This window comes from Pecten maximus, unplaced genomic scaffold (genome assembly GCF_902652985.1).
Source record: "Pecten maximus unplaced genomic scaffold, xPecMax1.1, whole genome shotgun sequence".
Taxonomy (NCBI): domain Eukaryota; kingdom Metazoa; phylum Mollusca; class Bivalvia; order Pectinida; family Pectinidae; genus Pecten; species Pecten maximus.
Window position 1 is genome coordinate 3,641 of NW_022982681.1, and position 15,461 is coordinate 19,101.

A 15,461-nucleotide genomic window follows, 5' to 3' on the forward strand; every position below is an offset into this window, starting at 1 on the left:
AACAACTTATCCCCATATTTGTTTCCTATCTTTTTAAACGATTTCGAACATTTTATGATATCACATGCTTGCAGAGGCCTTTCTAATTTGGTGGGAAAACTGGATTACCGAGTAACTTTACATCAAGTTACGCAAATAAACTTGTTCATATCTTCTTTATCTCTGATTGTGTACGTTCAAATTCGGGACTGATTATATAATATGCTAGTAAATAAAGATGAAATTCAATTTCAGTCGCTGTATCCAATACTTCCTGTATTATTTCTGTATGTTCAGTGGCTGTATCCAATACTTCCTGTATTATTTCTGTATGTTCAGTCGCTGTATCCAATACTTCCTGTATTATTTCTGTATGTTCAGTGACTGTATCCAATACTTCCTGTATTATTTCTGTATGTTCAGTGACTGTATCCAATACTTCCTGTATTATTTCTGTTTGTTCAGTCGCTGTATCCAATACTTCCTGTATTATTTCTGTATGTTCAGTCGCTGTATCCAATACTTCCTGTATTATTTCTGTATGTTCAGTCGCTGTATCCAGTACTTCCTGTATTATTTCTGTATGTTCAGTCCCTGTATCCAATACTTCCTGTATTATTTCTGTATGTTCAGTCCCTGTATCCAATACTTCCTGTATTATTTCTGTATGTTTAGTCACTGTATCCAATACTTCCTGTATTATTTCTGTATGTTCAGTGACTGTATCCAATACTTCCTGTATTATTTCTGTATGTTCAGTCGCTGTATCCAATACTTCCTGTATTATTTCTGTACGTTCAGTCGCTGTATCCAATACTTCCTGTATTATTTCTGTACGTTCAGTCCCTGTATCCAATACTTCCTGTATTATTTCTGTACGTTCAGTCGCTGTATCCAATACTTCCTGTATTATTTCTGTATGTTCAGTCGCTGTATCCAATACTTCCTGTATTATTTCTGTATGTTCAGTCGCTGTATCCAGTACTTCCTGTATTATTTCTGTATGTTCAGTCGCTGTATCCAATACTTCCTGTATTATTTCTGTATGTTCAGTCGCTGTATCCAATACTTCCTGTATTGTTTCTGTATGTTCAGTCACTGTATCCAATACTTCCTGTATTATTTCTGTATGTTCAGTCGCTGTATCCAATACTTCCTGTATTATTTCTGTATGTTCAGTCGCTGTATCCAATACTTCCTGTATTATTTCTGTATGTTCAGTCGCTGTATCCAATACTTCCTGTATTATTTCTGTATGTTCAGTCGCTGTATCCAATACTTCCTGTATTATTTCTGTATGTTCAGTCCCTGTATCCAATACTTCCTGTATTATTTCTGTAGGTCCAGTCCCTGTATCCAATACTTCCTGTATTATTTCTGTATGTCCAGTCGCTGTATCCAATACTTCCTGTATTATTTCTGTATGTTCAGTCGCTGTATCCAATACTTCCTGTATTATTTCTGTATGTTCAGTCGCTGTATCCAATACTTCCTGTATTATTTCTGTATGTTCAGTCGCTGTATCCAATACTTCCTGTATTATTTCTGTATGTTCAGTCCCTGTATCCAATACTTCCTGTATTATTTCTGTAGGTCCAGTCCCTGTATCCAATACTTCCTGTATTATTTCTGTATGTCCAGTCGCTGTATCCAATACTTCCTGTATTATTTCTGTATGTTCAGTCGCTGTATCCAATACCTCCTGTATTATTTCTGTATGTTCAGTCACAGTATCCAATATTTCCTGTATTATTTCTGTATGTTCAGTCCCTGTATCCAATACTTCCTGTATTATTTCTGTATGTTCAGTCCCTGTATCCAATACTTCCTGTATTATTTCTGTATGTTTAGTCACTGTATCCAATACTTCCTGTATTATTTCTGTATGTTCAGTGACTGTATCCAATACTTCCTGTATTATTTCTATATGTTCAGTCGCTGTATCCAATACTTCCTGTATTATTTCTGTACGTTCAGTCGCTGTATCCAATACTTCCTGTATTATTTCTGTATGTTCAGTCGCTGTATCCAGTACTTCCTGTATTATTTCTGTATGTTCAGTCCCTGTATCCAATACTTCCTGTATTATTTCTGTATGTTCAGTCCCTGTATCCAATACTTCCTGTATTATTTCTGTATGTTTAGTCACTGTATCCAATACTTCCTGTATTATTTCTGTATGTTCAGTGACTGTATCCAATACTTCCTGTATTATTTCTGTATGTTCAGTCGCTGTATCCAATACTTCCTGTATTATTTCTGTACGTTCAGTCGCTGTATCCAATACTTCCTGTATTATTTCTGTACGTTCAGTCCCTGTATCCAATACTTCCTGTATTATTTCTGTACGTTCAGTCGCTGTATCCAATACTTCCTGTATTATTCTGTATGTTCAGTCGCTGTATCCAATACTTCCTGTATTATTTCTGTATGTTCAAGTCGCTGTATCCAGTACTTCCTGTATTATTTCTGTATGTTCAGTCGCTGTATCCAATACTTCCTGTATTATTTCTGTATGTTCAGTCGCTTGTATCCAATACTTCCTGTATTGTTTCTGTATGTTCAGTCACTGTATCCAATACTTCCTGTATTATTTCTGTATGTTCAGTCGCTGTATCCAATACTTCCTGTATTATTTCTGTATGTTCAGTCGCTGTATCCAATACTTCCTGTATTATTTCTGTATGTTCAGTCGCTGTATCCAATACTTCCTGTATTATTTCTGTATGTTCAGTCGCTGTATCCAATACTTCCTGTATTATTTCTGTATGTTCAGTCCCTGTATCCAATACTTCCTGTATTATTTCTGTATGTTCAGTCCCTGTATCCAATACTTCCTGTATTATTTCTGTATGTTTAGTCACTGTATCCAATACTTCCTGTATTATTTCTGTATGTTCAGTGACTGTATCCAATACTTCCTGTATTATTTCTGTATGTTCAGTCGCTGTATCCAATACTTCCTGTATTATTTCTGTACGTTCAGTCGCTGTATCCAATACTTCCTGTATTATTTCTGTACGTTCAGTCCCTGTATCCAATACTTCCTGTATTATTTCTGTACGTTCAGTCGCTGTATCCAATACTTCCTGTATTATTTCTGTATGTTCAGTCGCTGTATCCAATACTTCCTGTATTATTTCTGTATGTTCAGTCGCTGTATCCAGTACTTCCTGTATTATTTCTGTATGTTCAGTCGCTGTATCCAATACTTCCTGTATTATTTCTGTATGTTCAGTCGCTGTATCCAATACTTCCTGTATTGTTTCTGTATGTTCAGTCACTGTATCCAATACTTCCTGTATTATTTCTGTATGTTCAGTCGCTGTATCCAATACTTCCTGTATTATTTCTGTATGTTCAGTCGCTGTATCCAATACTTCCTGTATTATTTCTGTATGTTCAGTCGCTGTATCCAATACTTCCTGTATTATTTCTGTATGTTCAGTCGCTGTATCCAATACTTCCTGTATTATTTCTGTATGTTCAGTCCCTGTATCCAATACTTCCTGTATTATTTCTGTAGGTCCAGTCCCTGTATCCAATACTTCCTGTATTATTTCTGTATGTCCAGTCCGCTGTATCCAATACTTCCTGTATTATTTCTGTATGTTCAGTCGCTGTATCCATACTTCCTGTATTATTTCTGTATGTTCAGTCGCTGTATCCAATACTTCCTGTATTATTTCTGTATGTTCAGTCGCTGTATCCAATACTTCCTGTATTATTTCTGTATGTTCAGTCCCTGTATCCAATACTTCCTGTATTATTTCTGTAGGTCCAGTCCCTGTATCCAATACTTCCTGTATTATTTCTGTATGTCCAGTCGCTGTATCCAATACTTCCTGTATTATTTCTGTATGTTCAGTCGCTGTATCCAATACCTCCTGTATTATTTCTGTATGTTCCGTCACAGTATCCAATATTTACCTGTATTATTCTGTATGTTCAGTCCCTGTATCCAATACTTCATGTATTATTTCTGTATGTTCAGTCCCGTATCCCATAATCCTGTATTATTTCTGTAGTTTAGCACTGTATCCAATACTTCCTGTATTATTTCTGTATGTTCAGTGACTGTATCCAATACTTCCTGTATTATTTACTATTTCAGTCGCTGTATCCCAATACTTCTGTATTATTTCTGTACGTTCACGTCGCTGTATCCAATACTTCCTGTATTATTTCTGTACGTTCAGTCCCTGTATCCAATCCTTCCTGTATTATTTCTGTATGTTCAGTCGCTGTCGCTGTATCCAATACTTCCTGTATATTTCTGTATGTTCAGTCCCTGTATCCAATACTCCTGTATTATTTTCTGTATGTTCAGTCGCTGTATCCAATACTTCGTATTATTTATGTTATGTTCAGTCGCTGTACTCCAATACTTTCTGTATTATTTCTGTATGTTCAGTTCGCTGTATCCAATACTTTCCTGTATTTATTTCTGTATGTCAGTCGCTGTATCCAATACTTTCCTGTATTATTTCTGTATGTTCAGTCGCTGTATCCAATACTTTCCTGTATTATTTCTGTATGTTCAGTCGCTGTATCCAATACTTTCTGTATTATTTCTGTATGTTCAGTCGCTGTATCCAATACTTCCTGTATTATTTCTGTATGTTCAGTCGCTGTATCCAATACTTCCTGTATTATTTCTGTATGTTCAGTCGCTGTATCCAATACTTTCTGTATTATTTCTGTATGTTCAGTCGCTGTATCCAATACTTTCCTGTATTATTTCTGTATGTCCAGTCACTGTATCCAGTGGCGTTGTAGGTTAAACATCATTGTGGTACCGTGGTGATGTTGTAGGTTAAACATCATTGTGGTACCATGGTGTTGTTATAGGTTAAACATCATTGTGGTACCGTGGTGATGTTGTAGGTTAAACATCATTGTGGTACCGTGGTGTTGTTATAGGTTAAACATCATTGTGGTACCGTGGTGATGTTGTAGGTTAAACATCATTGTGGTACTGTGGTGGTGTTGTAGGTTAAACATCATTGTGGTACCGTGGTGTTGTTGTAGGTTAAAACATCATTGTGGTACCGTGGTGTTGTTATAGGTTAAACATCATTGTGGTACCGTGGGTGTGTAGGTTAAAATCATTGTGGTACCGTGGTGATTGTTGTAGGTTAAACATCATTGTGGTACCGTGGTGATTGTTGTAGGTTTAAACATCCATTGTGGTACCGTGGTGTGTTATAGGTTAAACATCATTGTGGATAACCGTGGTGATGTTGTAGGTTAAACATCAATTGGTGGTACCGTGGTGATGTTATAGGTTAAACATCATTGTGGTACCGTGGTGATGTTATTAGGTTAAACATCATTGTTGGTACCGTGGTGATGTTATAGGTTAAACATCATTGTGGTACCGTGGTGTGTTGTAGGTTAAACATCATTGTGGTACCGTGGTGATGTTGTAGGTTAAACATCATTGTGGTACCGTGGTGATGTTGTAGGTTAAACATCATTGTGGTACCGTGGTGATGTTGTAGGTTAAACATCATTGTGGTACCGTGGTGATGTTGTAGGTTAAACATCATTGTGGTACCGTGGTGATGTTATAGGTTAACATCATTGTGGTACCGTGGTGTTGTTATAGGTTAAACATCATTGTGGTACCGTGGTGTTGTTGTAGGTTAAACATCATTGTGGTACCATGGTGATGTTGTAGGTTAAACATCATTGTGGTACCGTGGTGATGTTGTAGGTTAAACATCATTGTGGTACCGTGGTGTTGTTATAGGTTAAACATCATTGTGGTACCGTGATGTTGTAGGTTAAACATCATTGTGGTACCGTGGTGATGTTATAGGTTAAACATCATTGTGGTACCGTGGTGTTGTTATAGGTTAAACATCATTGTGGTACCGTGGTAATGTTGTAGGTTAAACATCATTGTGGTACCGTGATGTTATAGGTTAAACATCATTGTGGTACCGTGGTGATGTTATAGGTTAAACATCATTGTGGTACCGTGGTGATGTTGTAGGTTAAACATCATTGTGGTACCGTGGTGATGTTGTAGGTTAAACATCATTGTGGTACCGTGGTGTTGTTATAGGTTAAACATCATTGTGGTACCGTGGTGTTGTTATAGGTTAAACATCATTGTGGTACCGTGATGTTGTAGGTTAAACATCATTGTGGTACCGTGGTGTTGTTATAGGTTAAACATCATTGTGGTACCGTGGTGACGTTGTAGGTTAAACATCATTGTGGTACCGTGGTGATGTTGTAGGTTAAACATCATTGTGGTACCGTGGTGATGTTGTAGGTTAAACATCATTGTGGTACCGTGGTGATGTTATAGGTTAAACATCATTGTGGTACCGTGGTGTTGTTGTAGGTTAAACATCATTGTGGTACCGTGGTGATGTTGTAGGTTAAACATCATTGTGGTACCGTGGTGATGTTATAGGTTAAACATCATTGTGGTACCGTGGTGACATTATAGGTTAAACATCATTGTGGTACCGTGGTGATGGTATAGGTTAAATATCATTGCGGTACCCTCTTTTTTTATCTACATGTGAAACATGATTTGATAAAATGTCATAATTTTACTGCACAATCTTGCACTCCTTTCTACCGTGTCCTGTATTCACTGGTTATGTGTTAGTAAATTTAATTAACAGCGAGGTCGTTTATTTAGTATAACATTGATATCCCCGTTGTATTTGTGGTAAGGAAACAGTAGATATTGAACAATAACGACAATAATCTCATATACATTTTAAATGTCATGTGTCTTAACAAGCAACTCAAGTGGTCAAATGTTTCTTCAACAATGTACATTGTTTCGATATTTCATATATGAACGACATTATACAAATATTTGACTGCTTTAAATAAATACACCGTATTTACTTCTGTCCACTTAAACCCAGACAACCTGTTGTTAGATACCTTTCTGAGTAAATAATCAATCCATCAAGCATTCCTGCCAATTTTCACGTGTCCCCTTATAAATGTCAAGACATCATCGATTTTTTTTTAATACGAACATAACAAAACACAACCAATATTAAACGTACAACACGTCACCATTTCAAATTCTTGACACTTCTATTGATCAAACTCTCCGTCATGTCAGACAGCATACTGATGACATTTCACATCATTAAGGTTTGTATCAACATACACTATTATACAGGACCTAGTTTGGTTATAATTGTATAAGCAACCACGATAAACAAAATACTTTAACTTCCCAAACCCCGCTCAAGTCTCCTTTCGGCTAGATGCATTCCCACTACACGGGCAAAATGTCGTCATGTCAATTCACGGCAAAGTTGGGTCGATTTCATGTGAAAATGTTCAGGTCAAATTGACCTAAACAGAGCAAAGATGTCAATCCATGCCAAGAAACTGACCCCACAAGAAATGGACCTCAACAAGAAATTGACACCAACAAGAAATTGACCCCACAAGAAATTGACCCCAACAAGAAATTGACCCAACAAGAAATTGACCGAAACAAGAACTTGACCGAAACAAGAAATTGACCCCAACAAGAACTTGACCTCAACAAAAAAATTGACCTCAACAAGAACTTGACCTCAACAAGAACTTGACCAAAACAAGAAATTAACCCCAACAAGAAATTCACCTTAACAAGAACTTGACCTCAACAAGAAATTGACCTCAACAAGAAACTGACCTCAACAAGAAATTGACCTCAACAAGAAATTCACCTTAACAAGAAATTCATCTGAACTCAACATGAAAATAAATCATGTCAAATTCAGGTTAATTTCAGGTCAAATTCAGATCAATTTCAGGTCATTTTGATAGATGGATTCGTAGCCTCTACAGCGTTCTCGTCCTAATTGTAGACATTTGAACACGTTCTGTACCAGTAGTTTGTACGGGAAGAAGGTACGCATGCATATTAAGACAGCTGTGTAGGTCCGGGTGCATGTCTGCAGAATAAAACAAACACAGAGCTATTGAAACGTGTCAATGTTTTAATTGAAATTCAACATACCACAATCTATCTTCTCTTAAGCAGTTACACGGCTCACTATATTATACAGACAAGTCAAGAAAGTCCATGTAGTAACATTTTAGGTTTCCACATACGGGCAGTTTTACAAAATAGACAACTCTTCATTTAATGGGGGTACATTTTCGGTTTAATCCTAAAAAAATGATTATCACAAATAATGATCATGAGTAGCTTCAGGAATAAAACATTCATGTACCAGATAAGAAAGACAAGTCTTTATACAACCATAGCCCAGACAGACATTGTGTATACTCTGGACCAGCGCAACTCTTCATTCTGACGTGGCATACAGGGAAACGGCAATCTTCGGGGACTAAAGATCACCAGCAGAGTGTACCGCCCAGCAATCTCAAAGCACTGTACACAGCACATACTTTGGAATACAAAATTACAGACAGATACAATGTATGACAGAATGATGACAATGCATCATACAGTTATTTCCTCCTTTCAGAATCCGTCAGTGGTCAAGGTCAAGGTCAAGCGTGTTGTTCTTTCAGCTGATTTTGGTCTTCGTTAAATCATGTTTGTTCTTGACCGCTATATTCACTACTATTCTTCCTCTCACACTATCATTGATGGTTGTAGTTTGTCCTAAGAATGAATATTTCTAAAGTTCTGACAATTTTTTAAGATGTTATTACTATAACAATTCATTTCTTTGAATTGGGTGTCCGTAAGACAAGTCCCCTGGGAGTTCTGGGCGATTTTCAGTTAGAAATATCGGCATTCTCTGCTTTCCTATATTCTCTTTCTTAGAAAAGTGCCGGGAACCTTTAATCAATGGAATAGTAACACGATTAATTAGACCATCATGTTTACATATGATCGCTAATTTACAAATACTGTTCAAAGACGTAGAATCGATTCTTTAAAATCATGCCTTGTCTCAAGGCCTGCCAATAAGTAATTATTCGTTCAATACGAGTTTTATTGTAATAAATCGATAATTGTCCCGACATTTGGACGCTGATATTGTTGTTCTAATTCATTACCAACCGTTCCAACAAAGGACCGAATATGTTCTACTATTAACCGGGAAATTTCGTTTCATTAGTTTGTTTCATGCTGCTGAATTTTAATTACGCTGATGTAAGGTGCAAAAGTCTATAGAACAGCGTAACAAAAGTTTACACTTTAATTGTAGAATCGCTGAAGGTTTTGTTTAGAAAAGAACAAATTACAGACATACAAACGAAGCCGTATTTCTAACATGAAATCAATAGAAAGAGGAACAAAGAAACATTGATAGGAGAATAAGACAGCGGTGATACTGTGTAGTTAGTAATACTCGCGGGGGATTTAATTTCGCGGTAATTAGATATTGCCCGAAAATATATAACCCGCGAATAATTATACATAAATGCATAAACGTGTTCCTTTTTTTACTATGGAATCGATTTAGAGACGATTTACCGTGAAATTTGATTCCCGAAAACTAGTTACGAATTACTGGGGCAATCGCAAAATCGCGAAATATAAGCCCTCTGAAATTAATATAAATACAGTAACTCCGCTCTCTCGATGAACAGTGATAACATTTCATTAATTCATTTAAATGATGATGATGATGATGATGATGATGATGATTGATGATGATGATGATGATGATGATGATGATGATATCTTGAGTAAATGATCAAATAGCTGGTCTAAGTTATTGTTAATGAAAGCTGTTGTTCCCCATTCACCAGTACGTATTCCGTACAAACCTGAGACGCGTAAAATAAATCTATACCTTTCTTTGGCCAATACATCTAGGCATTACTGATCATGTCCGACATACACCTAGGTATAAACAGAGGCATATCAGACTCACAAAAGAATATGATTTTTCGTGAGTTCGAAAATATGTCATCTGGCAACCATCGTTTAAACATCTGGCGGTATATTTGATCTGCGACGGTAACGTGCTGCTTGCGCATGTTTGTAATGCCCCTGTCACACTTGACCGGATTGGTGTACCGGACATCAACGGATATAATTTTTTGTTATCCGGTGGTATACGGTGGCAAAGTTGTCAGTCCGGTAGAAAAATCCAAACTGACGACGTACTTGCACCGAATATGGAACGGATAAAACGTACCAATAACGAACATGTAACGCACGGCTACCGTACTACCAACCGGGTGTCTCCGAATGAGTAACGAACAACAAACGAGCATGAACCGGTGAATCAGGACGTGTACAGGATGCATTCCGGACAAACCGAACACCTAACGGACATTAACGCGCACGTGCAGAAAAAAACAAGATATATGCATTTCTCCGGCGATCAGTTGTCAAAAAGTTACAGTGCTGACTGCCTCGCCAAAATGCCTCGCGGTAGAAAAAAAAAAAAAAAAAACGTTCCTGCAAAAGCGCAAGACACAGAAGAAGTGTCTGTCGATGCTGTTGATGCTGTTGCACAGGAAACCGAAACTGAAACTGAAACAGAGCATGATAAAGGTGGTGATGATATGCCTGCGATAATTAATCAGTTCCTGTCAGTAGTCAGTCCTCCCCCTGTAGGTATCCTGTAGGTATTCTGTATTCATCCGTTCTGTGCGTGTTATCCGTTTTCAATCCGTTTGTCTATTCGTCGTGTCCGGTGTTAATCCTGCAAGCATCCTGTGTTTGTCCGTTATGTGTCCGTTATGTGTTCGTTATGTGTGCGTTCAAGTTCCATTAACGGACTGGGTAACGCATGCCCCCCGTACACCTACCGCATATAAACGAACAATGACAGGATATATACAGGACAAAACGGACATGCACAGGACAGCCAACGAATATTCATATCCGTTACTGTCCGTTTCAAGTGTTGTGCATGCACAAAACTTTCCAACGGATACCACCGGACGCACCGTACATCACCTGACATGAAACGAATGAACCGAACATAAAACGGACATAAAACGGATATTGACGAACATCACCGGATATCCAAAAATGTTATCCGTTTCACGTCCGGTGGCCCAATCCGGTAAAGTGTGACAGGGGCATAACGTTGTAATTGTTCATAGACGAAAGGACAGACGGACGGACGGACGGACTGAAGGACGAGAATGCCAACATAACAGACCGGACAAAACGGTCATCTTAACAGAAACAGTTCATGTATGACTAATACAATGCTTGTGTGAATACACAATCCATTTTCGAGCATTGGAAATTGTAACAAAAATAATGTCGCTACACAGCTAGACAGATAAACTATTCTCGCAATCACGAAAATTATTTTCAAATTCAAATTCATTTTATTCTCTTTTCACATTACTTGATGTATAGAGAAAAACATATTTACAATATAATATATACAATTATAGCAGTGTTCGTAGTTGATACATGGCACTGTTTCACAACAAAATATTTTCTTTTTTATCAGGGAGGACAGATCATGTTATTAATTAGTCTGATAAATGTACACATTTTCATTAGTTTTTTAAAATTAGTTATATTCATTAGTTCGTTAAACTTAATAATATTTGGTCTTGACCAATAGTATTTGTCTATATATAACATTCTATGAGCAGATAACGCTGTACATTCAAGTAAATAATGAAATCCATCACCAATTTATTGACTTTTACAATGTGGACATTTTCTTTCCTATGCGAGACTTGCACGCCTCCGTAGATATACGATACCCGGTAAGCTACCCTTAGAATCAATACATATTCTGCAGACTAGTAGGCTGAGATATATCGTCACTTACAAGGGTTTGGTTCACATGTACCAAGAGCTACCCGTGTTGAACTGAGGATTCTATAAGCTCCGCTTAAACTGGAGTTTGACCATTCCGTTTAAACTGGAGTTTGACCATTCCGTTTAAACTGGAGTTTGACCATTCCGTTTCAACTGGAGTTTGACCATTCCGCTTTAACTGGTGTTTATGATCACCCCGCTTAAACTGGTGTTTGTGAGCACTCCGCTTAAACTGAAGTTTGACCACTCCGCTTAAACTGAAGTTTGACCACTCCGCTTAAACTGGAGCTTGTGACCACTCCGATAAACTTGAGTTTCTCGCCATTCCACTTAAACAGAAGTTTCTGATAATCGGATTTGGGAAAAGGGATTAGACACCGCCGACATGTTGTCCGTGTCGACTCTATTACAGTTTTATCTGTTTTCCATGGCAACAGCACTAGGTAAGTCGTAAAATACTAAGTGACTTAATACTTCTTATTGGTAATATTTTTTCAGTGTGAATACATACATGAAATATTTACGGTTATGAACGTGCGTTAGTTACATGTTATATTTGTGTTTTTGTTGATTTATGTTATATCAATGAATTAAGGGGACGGATGTGTGGCAGTTTAGATAGCGACCACAAATTAATTTAGTCTTGGTCAATTTTCTATAGTGTAAAAACATGATAGAGAATATTGAATGGTTTTTCATTGAATATAACATATTTTCACGAGTATGACGGAATATCAATATGTTTTTCAGGAGTGAAAAACGGTATATTTCTGTCATTCGAGTGAAATATATGTTATATTCAACGGAAAACCATGCGATTTTCTTTTTGTTTCATTTTTAATGACGTTATGCTTGACGGCGTGACGTCATTTTGAATAAGCTGCTCTTACTTGGTAATTTTTGCTTGTAAAATAGTTGTCAAATTAGTCTTTTATCAAAATCTGCAACGTACGTTATTGTATAATACATTCGCTTCATTTGGGTCCGAACAAAAAAAAACAAAAAAACAAAAAACGACGGATTTCAGTGCGGTGAATTGAAAGTACCGTCCTGATTGGTCAAACACAAAAGATATATGTCATCACTGTCACCATAGTTAGAAAATGATGTAGGTGTTTATCAAGATGACCATTCCTTATATTGTACTGGTGAAAAAATAATAAAACACAAAACGCGTCCGTTTGTGTGTTCTAAACCGGCGATACTTTTCCGTGAAAAGCATAACAAAGACAAACTCGAAGAAAGCCACGAACAGGATTTATTAGCCATCAATCTCACAGGAGTGTACAACGGATACACAGGTATACAGCACCTTTAATAAGAAAAATGTGTAATATCTAAATACCGAATAATGAATTAAAACCGAATTACATGCTGCAGGCCGAGTGTTAGTGTCAAGTTAGAAAATTCCAAATCGTCCGAAACTTTGGAAAGAGATGTGTACTACCCCATAATCTTATCACTGTGTTTCTTTTGATAGCAGTTATTCAATATTCCCATTTCTTCACAATAACTTCAGCACCAAATTTTGCGCGAGATATGAAGTCACGTGGTCTTTTCCAACAGCAATTAAGAAGTTTCGTGCAATTTAATTTCGCTTATTTTCGTCGTATCGTGCTAGTACATATGGATTAAATTAATGCCTTATCCTAAAGAACCAGTTATAAGATTCGAGGGGAGGTCGGATACCTCATAGTACGATCAGACGTAACAGCAATACTGCCATCTTGAAAGATGACGGTACCCTTAATGTTCAACATAACAGCCTGAAGTTGGTTCCGAGTTCCGAGTTCCGTTTAAGTAAAACGGAATTCCGAGTTCCGTTTAAGAAAAAGGGAACTAGGAATTAGTTTCCAAATTCCTTAAAGAATATATTCTACATACTTTATATCAATATGAGACCTGAATCTGAAAAAGAAACGACATGTCAACGAGTGGAAGGACACTTATCAGTCAGGTATAAACTTGTTCCCAGTTCCGTTTAAAATAAATGAAACTAGAAACCAGTTCCGAGTTCCGCTTAAGTAAAACGGAACTACAATGTATTAGCTTTACGAGTTTTGGTCCCAGTTCCGAGTTCCGTTTTACTTAAACGGAACTCGGAACTGGTTTCTAGTTTCATTTAGTTTTACTTAAACGGAACTCAGAACTCGGAACCAACTTCAGGCTCCCGTTGAATACAGTCTCCATTTAATGTACCTCTATGCACGTTTCTTAATTTTCGTTTAAACAGTCTGTACCGCCAAAATATAAGATATAGGGAAAAAATAGATAAAAAATAAATAAATGGGGCCAATGGCATTGTATGCCCAGCCTGTGAAATTCGTGTCTTGAGCGTGGACACAAATATAGAGTTAAAGACTTATGATAAACACCTGGTTAAAATGTTTCCGAATGGCGAGGTTGATCCGAAAGAGTGGTATAATTGTTTACATTGCTTATATATAGCCATGTGTTATAACTAGTATGTATGTGTGGTCGGTATATGGCCATTTATGTTATTGGCATAATGTAAGTTTCCATTATTTATTTCATCTGTCAATCTCACCGGCATGTTTTTATTTACATAAACAAATACACACTGATTTTGAATGTGTAGTTATTTACCTTACTCGATTAAATCTATCGATTCTATGTGATTAGGAAATGTTGTAGTGTTGACTTTCCACCTCGTTTGACAGTTATACACACCGATGACAATAGGACTACTTTGTCCTGTGCCGTATTAGTAAAACTCGTAAATGTTATATATTCCTGCCCCTACTAATGAGTGTGCGCGTTTATGTAAATTACATCACAGGCAGATTGAAGTATTCTGCTGTCGTCATTAATATTTTATATAACATCAACATCGCTGATTAAATTCTGTTAATCAAACATGTCTCCCAGATTAGTATCATGTTTTACAATGTATACACGAATCACGAGATTTGAAAGTGATTGGAGGGACAATGAGGGTGGCTCCCAATGAGAAGATTATATATAATTAGTTGATACAAATCCCATCGTTCGAGGTATTGTCGTACTTGACCAATATTATGAAGTTGATTAAAATGCATTGAATGATAGCTAACACAAAACCTATGTCGATTGAGCGCTCACAGAATGTGAACATCGCTTCCTCGACTTCCGGAACGGTATAAGGGTCAATCGCCTCCTGACTTCGTCACAATAAATATTCATATGACCCTGACTTATAATGGTACTCCTGACTGTTGGTATCCCCTAGACACCCGTCCTCATATAACCCTGACTGTTGGAGTCCCCTAGACACCCGTCCTCATATAACCCTGACTGTTGGTATCCCTCTAGACACCCGTCCTCATATAACCCTGACTGTTGGTGTCCCCTAGACACCCGTCCTCATATAACCCTGACTGTTGGTATCCCTCTAGACACCCGTCCTCACATAACCCTGACTGTTGGTATCCCTCTAGACACCCGTCCTCATATGATCCTGACTGTTGGTATCCCCTAGACACCTGTCCTCATATGACCCTGACTATTGGTGGCCCTCTAGACACCCGTCCTCATATGACCCTGGCTGTTGGTGACCCTCTAGACACCCGTCCCCATATGACCCTGGCTGTTGGTGACCCTCTAGACACCCGTCCTCATATGGCCCTGACTATTGGTGGCCCTCTAGACACCCGTCCTCATATGGCCCTGACTGTTGGTATCCCCTTGACGTCTGTCCTCATATGACTGTTGATGGCTCCTTGGCATACGTCCTCATATGATCCCTACCGTCGGTGTTTCCTTGGCAACCGTTCCC